At 38.7% G+C, this 14,131-nt stretch overlaps 1 pseudogene; it reads right to left on the reverse strand.

Annotated features, from left to right (window-relative positions):
• Nucleotides 1-13,259: 13,259 nt before the first annotated feature.
• Nucleotides 13,260-13,374, reverse strand: LOC117380869 (U4 spliceosomal RNA; annotated as a pseudogene).
• Between the last annotated feature and the right edge of the window lie 757 nt (nt 13,375-14,131).

The following is a 14,131-nucleotide window of genomic DNA, read 5'->3' on the forward strand; positions in this document are numbered from 1 at the left end:
GTCACACTGCAATCAAACGTTTGCGATGCCAGCTCCCACAAATTAACACTGTTGTTGGGTCCTTGGGCAAGACACTGGTGTGTGAATGGTTCCTTGAAGGTGGAAAAAGAGCTACATGATTATTTGACCATTTACTAATACACTAATACTATACTCTAGCTATATCGTGTTGATCTTGCAAAGTACATTGTTTCCTTTAAATAATTAACTGGCAAATCCCCACAATACTTTTTGAATCTCAATTGTTTTATTTGACCATTTACTAATACACTAATACTATACTCTAGCTATATCGTGTTGATCTTGCAAAGTACATTGTTTCCTTTAAATAATTAACTGGCAAATCCCCACAATACTTTTTGAATCTCAATTGTTCTGGCTTCAGTCACTGGGCCTCTCTCCAGATCTGTCGCTCTCACTCGTGCAGCTCCACAGGTGCTGCGTCAGCTGGCTCATCTCATACACTCACTTTTTATTGCTTCATACCATTTTAATAACAGTGAGCAGGAGCTGGGAATGTAATAAGAGGTGCATAATGAAAGGCAAATGACCAGATGCTGGCTTTAGCGTGTCAGATTCAAATACAGGTTCATTATTTTTCCAGCGAAAGTAAGCAACAATGTCCACAACCACGAGAGATTAGTGGGCAGTTTGTATGCGTGAGATAAATGATCAAAAATCTATCTAAGGACAAACACAATACAAACCTGGGAATAAACTACTGTCTAGTGAAGTATTTAACTAGAAACCAGAAATGGTCTAACACATATACAGCCAATTCTTAAAGAGCCCATGTTACGCTATTTTCTGATCTATGTTATCATGTTGTTTCCTCGTCAAAAACATACCTGGAGTTTTGTTTTGTTTCATTTGCACTTGCTTAGCACAAAAACCCTCCAAATTTCGAATAAGTTCCACCTTGTGATGTCATGTGGTAATACAGGAAGTGCTCCAGAGTGTGTTTTTAAACTCCATACACCTTCACTAGAATCATTTGGATAATTTCAGCCCTGGATTTTGCCAATCTCTTCTGAACTAAAGCTAAAAAGTAGCTGTTGACTTGAAAACTACCGCTTCATGAAATCATAAGTTGGAAAAGAGCATTTTAAGCTTTGGAGATGTAGACAGATTCATAATAAATGGCTACTCAAACATGTGTGAGTGAAAAAAACACGAGTCCAGGTATGTTTTTGACGAGGTAACAACATAACACGACTTAAGTCCATTTAATATAGGACCTTTAACAACAAAGAACACTAACATGTATATTTATATGAGGCCAACTCTATATCTGACGGTTATATCATATATTTTAGCCATTTTATCCACCTCTGTCTGTAAATGGAAGCTGGAGTGGAGGTGTGAACAGGAAGTGCGGTCTGTGAGGTGAGTGTGATTGCTAAAATGAGCAGCAGAAAGACGTAGGAGTCCCATATTAGTGCCATATAAAAGCTCCACGATGGCGGTAAATACAGGAAAGACCAGCCGGAACAGTTCTCATGTCAACGCCAATCATAGCTATTCTTCTGATGTGAGGCTAGTTCAGAGGTGTAGAATTATGTTTGACAAGTGTGAACCAAGGGGATTGAAATTCATGAGACACTATAGCAAACCCATAGAACTGGGAAATATCTTTACATTGCTCACAAGATAAATGTTTTGGCATTTTTACATAGCTGTTTCTTACCCAGTGCAGTTGAATGCCTCTCCTGCTGTTCTTTACACGCCTTTTGTAAGTATAGGTAAAGCTTAAATTAGCTTTTTTCCATTTAAAAACATTTTTAAATACATTTTTTATCAATAGACGACAGACGTTCAAATTGTGCCACCCACCACAATAAGACAGTCTTTATTGTAGGCTTATTAACAAAATAAAATACAAACAAAAGAGAAATATTTCAGTAAAAAGTAATCCCAGGCTTTATTCTTAGAGGCACACCGCATTGATAGAAGTAGCATCAGTAATACTAGTACAAATGATGCCAGCAGCAGTGGAGACAACAGTAGTAGCAGTAGTATTATTAAGTACATTCTTCTAAATAGCCGCTTTACACTCACTTCTATCTGTACATGAGGGATATTTACTTGGGAAAACTTTGACTTTGCCCATTTGTTTTCCCCTAAAGACTTCATCAACTTCTCTCCATCTTCGTCCAGCTGTTCAGTCCCTTCCTCCTCTACCCGTTTCCTAGTTCCTGGCGTTTTTCTTCTTCGCTCATTTGTTTGATAGACAGGGTAATTACCAGGCAGTGAATGAGGATCTCACCTGAGAGGCTGTGCATGTGTGTGTGAGAGCGTGTGATCCGATGTAATTATAAGGGATTAAGATGTTTATCAGCTGCTGTAGTCTGTGCACAAGGGTGGGCAGGTACTGCACTCATCTCCACCACGAGGCAGGAATGTACGTGATACAACCACACGCAGGTGCTATCATGCTAAACAAATGGTCCCTGGTGTTGGGATGGGTTAAGTGAACGTGTTTGTCATGTGAAGTTAAAGGCGTAGTACCTAAAAATGTGACAAACTAGTTCATTTTAAAGTCCAAAGTTATTCCTCATTTACCTTATGCATTCTGAGCATCCCAATTCTTCACCGTGATGCGTTTATAAGCCATTTTCACAACTCTCAATGATCAGAAAGGAGATTTGCTGTGACGGTAATGCTGACAACAACTAGCATGCTAACGCATACTTTGATTATTGATAATAAAATGCTTTCTAATTAGATACAGACAGCACATAGCAGACTTATTTTGACCTCAGATGCTTATACAATATACAGTTGAATATAGTGGAAACCAGACGTTTAAATACAGTGTATAAAAAGACACACACACTTTTTTTACTGACTGTTTCTATTTGCTAAATGCCAGAATTATGAGAAAACGATTTTTCATTACTTTCTTCTAAGTCAGAGGTTTACATACATTTCATTAGTATTTGGTACCATTGCCTTTAAACTGCATGACTTGGGTCAAACATTATGGATATCCTTACACAAACTTCTCACAATGGTTGGCAGGAATTTTGTCCCATTCCTCCAGATAGACCTGGTGTAACTGAGCCATAACATTTATAGGCTTGCAGCTTACTTGCACGTGCCTTTTCAGGTCTGTCCATAAATTTTCAATAGGATTGAGATCAGGGCCACTCCTAAACATTGATTTTGTTATGGAAGACCCATTTTTGTTTTGGAAGACCCATTTGCGTCAAAGCTTTAACTTGGCTGATGTCTTGAGATGTTGCTTCAGTATTTCCACATAATGTTCTTTCCTCCTGATGCCATCTATTTTTTGAAGTGGACCAGTCCCTCCTGCAGCAAAAAAACAAAAACAAAAAAAAAACAAAAAAACAGCATGATGCTGCCTCTACATTTCACAGTTGGAATGGTGTTGTCAGGCTTGCAAGTTTCCCTCTTTTTCTCTTTTTCCAAATGTAACAATGCTCATTATGGCCAAATAGTTCCATTTTAGTTTCATCAGACCACAGGACATGTATCCAAAAAGTCAGGTCTTTGTCCCTGTGTGCATTAGCAAACTGTAACATGGCTGTTTTATGTCTGTTTAGGAGTAATGGCTTCTTCCTGGCAAAGGGGATTTTCAGCCCATGTAGGTACAGTACTCGTTTTGCTGTGGATAATGCCACACTCCAGCATCTTCACATTGTCTTTTGCTTTTGACATGTACATTCAGACCAAAGCATGTTAATCTCTGGGACACAGAACTTGTCTCCTTCCTGAGCGGTGTGATGACTGGACATTCCCCTGACGTTTATATTTGCATATAATTATATAATTGTTTGAACAGATGAACCTGGCACATTCAAGCATCTAGAAATTGCACCCAAGGATGAACCAAACTTGTGCACGTCCACAATTCTCTTTCTGATATCTTGGATGATTTCTTTTAACTTGAAACCATGACATTACACAAAGATGCAGTGTGTTTCAGGTGTAACTTCAAATACATCTCATGTCAAATACATCTCACATCTGTGTCTCTAATTAACTCAAATGTTGTCAATAAACCATCAGAAGCTTCCAGAGACATGACATCATTATCATGGTTTTCCCAAATTGTTTAAAGTCATAGTATTCTTACTGTATGTAAACTTCTGACTTTGACGAAAGTAATGAAAAAAAAAAAAAAAATCCTTCTCTCATTATTTTGCATTTAGCAAATAGAAATAATTTTGGTAATCCTAACTGATGTAAAACAGGAAAAGTTTAGTGCATATGTGTCTTTTTATATAGTGTATATAAACTTTTGGTTTCAACTGTAGTTTGTTCAATTACATGTCCTTGTGTTTACAGTTAGCTCCTTTCTTACAGAACTTAAAATGATGATAACATTTATTTTAAGATCTGATACTGTATGCCATCATGCAACTAAAATTCTATGTATTCTATTATATTAACTCTAAACCAATCACACACAAAAAACTGTTGCCATGAACGTGTCAGTGTCTAGATGCAGGGCCGAGTGCGCTGTGGCCTGGTTGTTGTGTGATAGATGACCGTCTGTTGGCGCCTAATGAAAACATGAAGTCACAGCTGTAATCACTTTTATGAATGCAAGTGAAAATCCATAGCATTTTGCTCTCACTCCTGCAGCAATCAATGTCCACCTCTCTCCGCCTGCTCTGAGTATGTGCAAGTGTTCTGTGGACCCAGGTTACACGACAAAAGAGACAAAAATAGAGACACAATTTCATGGATGAGCTAGATCAATTGGGTAGAAGAAGATAACACGGGGAACAGTGTAATGGTCCAAGAAATATTTCTTAATGTTTCTTATTTGTATAATGAGGGGCTTGTATTTTAGAAAGTGGGAAAGGAAAAGTCAAGTGTTGGCATTCAGCTGCATAGAGTTTATGTACACAGGATATTGTTTTTAGTAAGCGATGAAATTTCGCTTATGTTCATGCTCAGGAATGAAACTATTCGTGATGTGGTGTTCATGAAAGAGTCAGCTTTTTTGAACGGTTCCTTAATGTCAACATGTGGAACTGGATCTCGTTTTTTAATGCATATTTAGTTTTAAAATTAATATTATTGAAGTGCAACATTTTATTTGGAACACACTCCCACTCTCAGTTTGAACCATGTTAACAAATCTTAGCCTTGCTGTCTGTGATTAAATTGCAGATAAAACAAGATCTCACACGGGCTTCTGTCATATGAATAAAAAATAAAACAGTTTTTTGAATGGCTCTTTAAAAGGAGCAGATCGTAAAGATTCAGATCCCATAAAGGAGCTTAAAGTCCCATCACTAGAAACTACTACTTTACCTAAATAACTTTAATATGAGACACTGCCCATGTATCTACAGTGTTATAAACTTAATTTACTTTTTTCCACTTGGAGAAACTTTTCAAGGACGATGCACAATGCCACACGGCCCATTATAAGACTGCAAAGAGGGTGATCAGCATGGAGAGGTCAGCTCACAGTTCAGTGGAAGTGCAAAAGTAAGTCACTCAGTATTCTTGAAATGAGTGTGAATAGAGAAAATATTATAATGCTGTATAATGTTCACTGGTGAAAGAAGTGCTTAGTTTTATTACTCAAGTAAAAGTACAGATGCAGACTCAAATAAATATAAAAGTATCATATAAAAATCCACTCAGGTAAAACCATTAGAGTACCTGTTTGAAAATGTACTTAAAGAGTATTTCGTGCAGATTTTGAGGTCTTATAAGGCTTCAAATTTAATATTTTAATACAGATTTGTGCTGAATTCCGTTCAACAGAAAGAAAGTTCTTTGAGTGTTGTTATTTTTTTTTCTCTAGCTGCTTTTATCTGTATATTTTTCTTTGCTTAAATTATACACGTATAAAATTAAACCCCTCAGTCTTTTCAGCAGGTCTTAAACAACAATAAAATGTACTTTTACTTTTCAGTCCTGTTCAAAAATGTAGTGGAGTAGAAAGTACAGATACCTGCTCTCAAATGTAGTTAAGTAAAAGTAAAAAGTATCCTCTGGAAAATGTACTTAAGTAAAGGACAGATACCGAAAAAGTACAGTTTTTTACTACTTTTATTTTGTTAAGTTCCACCACTGATAATGTTACAGTAATAAACGTTTGGGAATTACCAGCACAGTGCAGTACAGCTTGAGTAACTAAAAGGTCTCATCATAAATAAATCAAGACCTTAGCATTCTGGGTACTCATTCAGCAGTGTTTGTTCTTGTGCATATTTTCTGTTAGGGTTGTTCGCAAAAGCTACAATTTTTATAATATCATAAACTCCTGTAAAAACAACAAAAAATCCAGACTTATTCTGCATAAAGCCTGCTAACTTTTTAGTTTAGATCTGTACAAACATGTTCCAAAATGTCCCTGTGTGTCAAATGCCCTCCTTGTGTCACCATGGGGTCTTATTCTGCATAAAACCCGCCAACCCTGTAGTTTAGATCTGTAAAAACATGTCCCGAAATGTAATTCTTGTATTAGTTTCAGTGTTCATATTTCAATCTGTTTGTCCAATCTCCTGGACGCGTTTAAAATGTGATCTTTGAACAGAATGCTATTATCATAACATAAATCACAAATCCAACTGCAATCTCAATTTGATATTTTTCCCAACTCATGCCTTATTTTGTACTATAAGTTATTTAATTATTGCAAACAGTGCTTGTCCCAGTAGACGGCACAGATTAATATTAGTGAATTCAAATGCTTAAAGCTATTTGTTTTAAATAAACGTGCTATATCATAAGGAAAATTAACGGCACAGACTTGACGCTTTGTGACGCTACCAACAGAATTAGAATTAGTCAGACTGTGAGACAAACAGTATTATTCACAGACGTATCATGTCTCCATCTGCCATGTACATTTTAACCAAATGTTTCCAGATATTTTAGGCAAATATACTTTAATAGTAAGAGTGGGTGCTTTATGATCTAATTTTACATACAAGTAGGCTGAGCTCGTTCAGCGACACAGACGTCATTGTGAATAAGACCTATGTAACATGCTGGTGTTCTTACAAGACACAAGACACGCTTCCTCCATCTGAAGTCAGCCCGCTGCTTTGTGCATGTCTGTGTCTGGTATTGTGAGCAGAAATCTGAACAGATCCATGGGCTGCTGCTCCTCTGTCAAAGACCTTTTATTCCACAGATTATACAATGCCACTCAGAAGCACAAATGACCCATCAAAAACACTGACGGAGGGACAGTAAAGCCAATCTTAAACTTTTAACATGGACTGGTAATGTGACGTTCATAAACAAGTCGAATCTTTTGAACGGTTCCTTGACGTGAACCGCTGGATCCGGAGCCAAATCTTTTTCTTTCTAATTTGTGAGCATTTTTATACTAATTAACACTGGACCGACTCAAGAATCAGCACAGAAGCAGAGCAGGCGACACGAATGAGAGATTTGAACAGAAAAAAACATATTTAGCATCATAAAAACAGTTAGTTTGAAAAATGATTATTAATGTAGTGCACTGTTTTATTTAGATTATGCATAATTCCAAAGGGCAAACACACTCCCACTCTCAGTTTGAACCATTTTAAACACATTTAAGCCTTGGTTTTTTCTCTCTGTGATTAGTTTGTTGTTAAAATGAGTTCTCACGTCGGCTTCTGTCTTTTGAATGGCTCACCATTCTTTACATTTTAAAGTCAAGGTAACATAAAAATGGTATATGGGCACATTTAAATAGCGCCTTTTCTTTCTTTTTCACACATGAATCAATAAACACTTACTTAGGTATAGTTAAAAAAAAGAGTAAATATTGTACTAAATCATCACTCTGTCCTTGACTTGTCTCTATAGGTAGGTAAAGGACAGCTCAGATAATTACTTTCTCGGATACACTTAGCAGTTGTATTAACAGAGCCCATCGCAGACTGCAGGCCTCCACACTGGCAGTGAGATAAAACAGAAATGCAAGGACAAACTCAACTAAATATCTGGCATTAACGGCATCCACATGCTTTTGTGCCGTGATTTAAGGTTGTTGCAAAATTGGACCTGGAAACCTTGGCATCGTGGCATTGAGAACTGATGAAGAACAGAAGGAGAAGAATCTGAACTGGCAGGAAACAGAAATAATAAGGACAATATTAAAAGAGAAATATGTAGCTTTTATGTAGCAGATGATAAGACAAGCAAAGTACAACACGAGGACTGCAGCCAAATCACACTTCTGCTAAAAACAATGGCCAGGCAATGAAACTTGAAACTGATACTGGAGGATTCCAACAAAGACATAAATGAATACATTCCACAAACTAAAGTGTGTGGACCCCTTTGACACAAGGACACGGGAGTTAAGTTAAACATGCTTAAAACACTGTAAATTACACTACAAGCACACAGACATTTAAAAACATCCTTAAACGAGTATTGCACTATAATATTGCACATATCCAACTCAATTAGTCTAGCTATTTATTTTGTGCCTCCATTTTCCTCCAGGACACACAGATTTAATTAAAGTGCCGATGTGCCTCCAGATCTAAAATTGGGTAAAAAGGGCAGACAAGTTGATTAAACATTTTAAAATCCTTGTTGTGCTATTGTCTTATTTGTTAAAAGGCAAATAATGCTAAACAGAAGCATACCCAGAAGCCGACAACAGAAGCATAGCCAGGCTGGACTGCATTAGACCTGAATGGGCCACACTATGTCAGTGTGTTGAGGGTCCATGTCTGCAGGTGCTGGGTCCTGTACTGATGCTAAATAAACTTCTCCTGCATTGAACTTCAGTGTCATGTCTGTTTCAACTCTCGGGTTACTGCAATTTATTCTACAAAAGGAAAATCATATATTTATAATATATAATTAGACAGACTAAAAAAATTCAACATGGAAATTGTGGAAATAGTTTTAGATTACGGTTCTCAAAAGGTTGATAAGCATTCCCATTTTAACCTTTAATAATTGCTGCATAAAATCTACAAAAATACCATAATATGACCCAGAACAAGACAATTCTTTATAATAAATGCAAAATGTGAGATTCAGTTTACAATTTTGGCCTCAGAATTTTGTATTTGATTTTATATTTTTGCAGTCATTGTAACTGCTTTTTGGAACTACAGCTTCTCAAGAGGTATCACTGAGCAAAGTTAAAGCTTTTTTGTCCAAAGACACAAAACACATGACAGAAAACCTCACATATGTATGTGTGTGTGTGTGTGTGTGTGTGTGTGTGTGTGTATCAGTGCGTGGGTGTGTGTGTGTAAATATGTAAAACCTGTGTCACACGCGTGTCAGGGGGTTGCTATGGTGATGTGCCCGTGTCACACTCCTTTTCTGTCAGCTCCTGACTTTACACAGCATCAGTTCAAAACTCCTCCAAAACTACTCAGCTTCCTAAACAGATTTTTGAGTACTACAGGTGAATATGATTTTTACATTTGTTTATGCACATACACGTTGAGTTAGTGCAAACTGTTAACCATGATCTGAAGTGTACCACGTGAATGCAAATTTCTCAGATATTTCTTTGCCAAATCTATTTTAACTTTGTTGACAGTGTTGTGAGCACATTTTAGGCAGGTTTTAGGAATTTCATAGCAGTACATTTCATTAAAATTCACTTAGTTTACAGTAATCTAGTACTGCAGAAAGTTGAGATCAAACTAAAACCACAAGGACTAACTGTAGCCTGGTTTAACTTAACTTAAACTTGAATAAACTACTATTTCTTCTATTTTAGAAAGATTTTTGTTATATTTTGAATTTGACAGTTGTGTAAATGAACAGGAACACATCTTGAAGTGTAGATGATAACAGGCCCTTTACGATCTTATGTACAAGATACAGGCTAGATTCACTTTTTATAACTTGAATCACGAACAACATTTGCATACATTTGAAATTAGTTAATCTGCTACTAGTTTGACCTTAAAACAGCACAAAACACATCAACATCGTCTTTACTTTAAACATAGTATTAAAGTGTGTTTTATTTTCCATTCCAGATTCACCTCTGTCTGTCACTCAAAGAGCCCAACATGGCCTCCTTCAACCTGAGGTTAGAGATCATGTCTCTCCTGAGTGCCCCGCGAGAGTATGAACTCATCTCAGAAATGGCCCACACTGAGTCCACCACAGAGTTGGACCACTGGTTGGACATCGAGGACTCCCTCAAAGCTGAGGTGGACCGTGATTTCCGGTCCCCATGTCCTCCAGAACCAAACCCGGTACCTGACTATGTTCAGGTACAACTGGCCGAACCCGAGGTGGCAGAAGACTGTCTGCTTGACGTTTTCCGCGCTACTAAATACACTCCTGTAGCTTACCCATGGGTAGACCTTAACGAGGATGAAGAGGCCTGGTTGGAACGCATTACCACTACGCCTGCTGATGAGGAGGAGGAGCGATGGACGATAGAGGAAATGGTATGGTCCATACGTACAGAGGACAGTCCTGCTACGTATGTATCTTCTCCACCTACTGCTCCACCTGTTCCTGTGTCCATGGACCTCACTCCTGTGTTCATGGACCCTACTCCTGTGTTTGACGTCCCTCCTCCCAAGTCTCCGCATTGTCGAGGGACGAGAAAATGAAAAACTTCTGATGATGAGGGTCCTGGGTCCAAACGCCCGGCCCTCTCTTCTGTGTCCATGGACCCTAATCCTGTGTCTATGGACCTCACTCCTGTGTCTGAGACCCCTGGATTTGATGTCCTTGACTTTATGTTTAAGGCCATCTCTTCTGTGGACCCTCCTCCTGTGTCCGTGGACCCTAGTCCAGTGTCAGTGGACCCTACTCCAGTGTCCATTGACCCTCCTCCTGTGTCCGTGGACCCCACTCCTCTGTCCATCGACCCTACTCTTGTGTTTGAGACCCCTGGATTTGAGGTCCTTGACTTTATGTTTGAGGAGCCTGGCTTTTTGTATGAGGCCCCTGATACTGCGTTGGAGCCCACAGGTTCTATGCCTCACACCCCTCCCCACCCCACACGGCTGGACTCCAAGCGCCCAGCCCCTGCTCCTATGGGTGGTGCTAATGTGTTCAAGCGCCCTGCTCCTGCATCCATGGGCCCCACACCTCTTGCTGAGGCCCCCACAGCCTTTTATGTGTTCAAAAAGCAGCAGTGGGAGAGGGTCAAGACTGAGCTCCGAACCAAAAACACAATGGTCCTGAACACTGTGCTGCAAAAAAGAGTAAGTCTGAAACAAGTCTTTTCTATATTCTTCCTATAAAATGCCTTTGCTAATGCTAACATGCTAATACAAAATAATTCAAAGTGCTGAAGAGCCTTATGTAAAACTTAATGTGATGAGTGACAGATTCTTAGAATCAGGCTTAACCTAAAAACCAATGCTAAAGGCGCTGTACCTGATTTTCACTGTCCAAAAACAAGAAAAAAATAACTAATTCATTTGAAACAGTTTGCAGCGATCCAAAGTTATTCCTCACTTACCTTATACTTTCTGAACATCCAAATTATTCACCATGATGAATTTGTACCCGTTTTTCACAACTCTCAGAGACCAGAGCAGAGTTTCACCATCACAGTTAAGGTAACAACAACTAGCATGTGTACTGTGTACTTCCTGATTAACAGACAATATAATGCTTTATAATTAGATGCAGATAGATAAGTAGACAGCAGACTTATTTTGACCTCAAGAGCTGTTCAAACAATATATCCGTATGAATTTTGCTCTAATACATGAAAAGAATCAGGTACAGGGCCTTTAAAGTGGAACTAAACACTTATGCCAGGAGTGTCTGGTTACAAACACCTCTCTGCAGGAGCGAGGTTTGAAGTGTGGACTCCTGTATCACACCTGTTCCTTATACCCTCAGCTCTGTTTGAAACGTGGTTGTGGGTGGAGTTTAGGTGTTTAGTCCCACTTTCAAAGTTCATTGACTGCAAAACTTGGAGGGAGCAGAAATGCATGAAATGATATTAACAAATGTATCTGCTTGTGTTCTCCACAGTGGGACCGTCTATCTGAGGATGAAAGAGGCTGGTACGCTGCTAAGGCTGTAAAAATAGGAATAATCCTCCAGCAGAGGAAGTCCTCCTCTTACCGTTCTCACCGGTCTCAGAGTTCCGACAAGAAGCAGAGGACGTAAACACACAGAGACCATCTTTACCTTTGATGAGCATTGAAAAAATTAAAAATAAAAGTTTGTTTGAGAATAAAAGTGTTGTTTTGTATAATTATGAGGTATTAGGGTTAAAAGTATCAAAACTCAGACACTGATAGACGCTACAACTAGTATCGAAACTAGATACTCATTTGTGCAGATATTTAAAAATGTCACATTCACAGAACAGAAATGAATCTTTCCTGAACAGCTGTAGAATGATCTTGAGCTGTATCAGAACAAGTATAAGACCACACTAGTTTACTGCCACTATGGAACCACCAACCGGATTACACAGATATAAAGCCACATGGGAACAGAAAAGAAACTTACTGAAAATTACATTTTATTGTCTAAAGAAAGAGTGTTTTTTTTAATTATCATTGTAGTATTGGAGTCAGTATTGAGTATCAAATCTGTCAGGAGCAGTGGGCACTCATCTGAAGAGTTTGACCTAGGTTTGGTCAGGACGACTACTTCAATTCAGTTCAATACAGATCACACTAGACAAAGGAAAAGTACAATAAAACACCAACATATCCTGTCTAGCTAGTATTAAATGCCAGGGAGAAAAGGTGGGCTTTCAATCTAGTCTTAAACGGTGCTAAGACTGAGAGGACCTGACAGGCAGAGGGCACTGTTCCATAGTCTCGGTGCTGCCACAGATAAAGCTTTACTTAGCTGGTGGGTTTAATAACTTAAAATATCAATCCATGAATTCAAATGTTTTTAAATCTATTTTGTATGTTTATTACATTTGAAATATACAGAAGATAACAAGAGGAAAACAATGTAGTGAAAGGTGCCTCATACAGGCTTCATAGGGACTTCATCAGATCAGGAATTAAGATGACTCCCCTCACACCCTGGCATCAACTATGCTGAACTCTTTCCCGTACCCATCTATCCCCCTTCATCTTTCACCCAAACTCCCCCCTGCTCTGCCTCCTCGGCCCTCACCTGTGAGAAATAAGTGAGAATTATACTCATAGACCAACAAGCAATGTTGTGCTGGTACACATTCAATTTTTACCTCTAACTGGAACAAGTACTATTATACTTTGTTATGGGGGTACACACTAATGCTTTGTGGTGTACTTTCACAAGTTAGCTTCTCAATTATTTTCTATCCTGATAAGTTGGCACAGGCTATGTGATGTTTAGTTTTATACTTAAAAAAACAGTCACCTCAGAGACTGTCAAAAATTGTCGCCAAGGGTATTGGATAAAGTTTTCAACTGGCAATAATTACGCTTCAGATGGACCTCATAGGCTACGATACTGCCAATGCTCAAAACTAAAGTTTACATGGAGCTAAAATGGGCTGGTCTCACTTCCTGGTCAAGTCAATGCACTGTTCTTTGAGTTGGACAGTCTGAGATTTTAATTGAAAATGCACACACAGGAAAGTGGGATTCTGGTTAAGCAGGTCACAGAGCATGGGCTTGTCCGAGACCTCTCACACCCTAAGCGAGGATCTTGATGGATCGTGGCAGGCTGATAACAGTTGAGGAAAATTACAAACTGGTGCTGCTTTTAAGAAACAAACAACAATTACCGTCTGGCATTTTAACCCTCTTGCACGCAAAACCTAGAGAACCCTAAAACAATGAGCCACAATGCTTGAAAGTTCACCTGTAGCATGACCCAACAATTGACTGGCCGGTATCAGTTGTGAATTCTCATTGATTGGGAAATGAATGAACTGTTTGTTGGGTTGGAAAATCTGGGACTGAATTGAAAATCTGCACACTGGAAGACTAGGTGATGGAAAAGGCAGACTGGTGCAGCTATTAAGAGAACAGACCTTGCTGCTTAGATACCCGGCTCATCTGGGACTTGAACCCAGGGTCTCTCACACCCAGAGTGAGAATCATACTCATAGACCAACAAGCCACCCTGTGTGTGTACATTCAACTTTTACCTCTAATTGGAATAAGTACTATTATACTTTCTTATGGATGTATTGATTTTCTATTTGCAGTAGGATGTGATGTGGACCATTTGTTTGCAAAATGCCCATTCTCCATGGATCGTGGCAGGCTGAGAATAGTTG

Source organism: Periophthalmus magnuspinnatus, chromosome 13 (assembly GCF_009829125.3).
Source record: "Periophthalmus magnuspinnatus isolate fPerMag1 chromosome 13, fPerMag1.2.pri, whole genome shotgun sequence".
Lineage (NCBI taxonomy): Eukaryota > Metazoa > Chordata > Actinopteri > Gobiiformes > Gobiidae > Periophthalmus > Periophthalmus magnuspinnatus.